Below are 2,500 nucleotides of genomic sequence, written 5' to 3'. Positions count from 1 at the left end.
TGTGTTGGCCCCCTATCCCTCATCAAACCTCTGAGAATTCACACCCCCTTAAAGAGCATTTGAGATTTTACAGGTTTGCTACCAGTAGCCGTTAAAGTGTCTGAAATGGGGACACTTTTTTCAAACGGTCACAAAATCTTCTCTACTTCGAGTTTTTAGCTGAATTTTTTTGTGCATGCCAACAAAAATAGAAGGATCATGCCTACAAAATTTGGGGCCAAAAATCCTTATAAAAAAATTTTAAAAAATCCCGAACCGCAAAAAGTTTCGAAAATCGTGAAAAATAGAAAACGAGTCATCTTCCAACGAAACTTCACGTGAAGGCTTAGGGGACCATTGTATGAATTTACAAGCCATAAAAATGGCATTGGCACGGCAAAAATTTGAAGATGTGCCTAAACCCACCAGGGCCCAGCGTGTGCCGATGGTGCTCGAGGCAACCGCCCGCACCAGGGCCCAGCGTGTGCCGATGGTGCCCGAGGCAAGCGCCCGCACCAGGGCCCAGCGTGTGCCGATGGTGGTCGAGGCAACCGCCCGCACCAGGGCCGATAGTGTGCCGATGGTGCTCGAGGCAACCTGTCGCACCAGGGCCCAGCGTGTGCCGATGGTGATCGAGGCAACCTGCCGCACCAGGGCCCAGCGTGTGCCGATGGTGGTCGAGGCAAGCGCCCGCACCAGCGCCCAGCGTGTGCCGATGGTGCTCGAGGCAACCGACCGCACCAGGGCCCAGCGTGTGCCGATGGTGCTCGAGGCAACCTGCCGCACCAGGGCCCAGCGTGTGCCGATGGTGCTCGAGGCAACCTGCCGCACCAGGGCCCAGCGTGTGCCGATGGTGGTCGAGCCAAGCGCCCGCACCAGGGCCCAGCGTGTGCCGATGGTGGTCGAGGCAACCGCCCGCACCAGGGCCCAGCGTGTGCCGATGGTGCTCGAGGCAACCTGCCGCACCAGGGCCGAGCGTGTGCCGATGGTGGTCGAGGCAAGCGCCCGCACCAGGGCCCAGCGTGTGCCGATGGTGGTCGAGGCAACCTGCCGCACCAGGGCCCAGCGTGTGCCGATGGTGCTCGAGGCAACCGACCGCACCAGGGCCGAGCGTGTGCCGATGGTGCTCGAGGCAAGCGCCCGCACCAGGGCCCAGCGTGTGCCGATGGTGCTCGAGGCAACCGACCGCACCAGGGCCGAGCGTGTGCCGATGGTGGTCGAGGCAAGCGCCCTCACCAGGGCCCAGCGTGTGCCGATGGTGGTCGAGGCAACCTGCCGCACCAGGGCCCAGCGTGTGCCGATGGTGCTCGAGGCAACCGACCGCACCAGGGCCGAGCGTGTGCCGATGGTGCTCGAGGCAAGCGCCCGCACCAGGGCCCAGCGTGTGCCGATGGTGGTCGAGGCAACCTGCCGCACCAGGGCCCAGCGTGTGCCGATGGTGCTCGAGGCAACCTGCCGCACCAGGGCCCAGCGTGTGCCGATGGTGCTCGAGGCAACCTGCCGCACCAGGGCCCAGCGTGTGCCGATGGTGGTCGAGGCAAGCGCCCGCACCAGGGCCCAGCGTGTGCCGATGGTGGTCGAGGCAACCGCCCGCACCAGGGCCCAGCGTGTGCCGATGGTGGTCGAGGCAACCGCCCGCACCAGGGCCCAGCGTGTGCCGATGGTGGTCGAGGCAACCTGCCGCACCAGGGCCCAGCGTGTGCCGATGGTGCTCGAGGCAACCGACCGCACCAGGGCGGAGCGTGTGCCGATGGTGGTCGAGGCAAGCGCCCGCACCAGGGCCCAGCGTGTGCCGATGGTGGTCGAGGCTGCCGATGGTGGTCGAGGCAACCTGCCGCACCAGGGCCCAACGTGTGCCGATGGTGCTCGAGGCAAGCTGCCGCACCAGGGCCCAGCGTGTGCCGATGGTGCTCGAGGCAACCGCCCGCACCAGGGCCCAGCGTGTGCCGATGGTGATCGAGGCAACCTGCCGCACCAGGGCCCAGCGTGTGCCGATGGTGGTCGAGGGAACCTGCCGCACCAGGGCCCAGCGTGTGCCGATGGTGGTCGAGGCAAGCGCCCGCACCAGGGCCCAGCGTGTGCCGATGGTGGTCGAGGCAACCGACCGCACCAGGGCCCAGCGTGTGCCGATGGTGCTCGAGGCAACCTGCCGCACCAGGGCCCAGCGTGTGCCGATGGTGGTCGAGGCAAGCGCCCACACCAGGGCCCAGCGTGTGCCGATGGTGGTCGAGGCAACCTGCCGCACCAGGGCCCAGCGTGTGCCGATGGTGCTCGAGGCAACCGACCGCACCAGGGCCGAGCGTGTGCCGATGGTGGTCGAGGCAACCGCCCGCACCAGGGCCCAGCGTGTGCCGATGGTGGTCGAGGCAACCGCCCGCACCAGGGCCCAGCGTGTGCCGATGGTGGTCGAGGCAACCGCCCGCACCAGGGCCCAGCGTGTGCCGATGGTGCTCGAGGCAACCGACCGCACCAGGGCCCAGCGTGTGCCGATGGTGGTCGAGGCAAGCGCCCGCACCAGGGC

This window comes from Durio zibethinus, unplaced genomic scaffold (genome assembly GCF_047325235.1).
Source record: "Durio zibethinus cultivar Kanyao isolate XHJ-2024 unplaced genomic scaffold, ASM4732523v1 HiC_scaffold_391, whole genome shotgun sequence".
Lineage (NCBI taxonomy): Eukaryota > Viridiplantae > Streptophyta > Magnoliopsida > Malvales > Malvaceae > Durio > Durio zibethinus.
Note: the sequence above shows the minus strand (reverse complement) of the source record.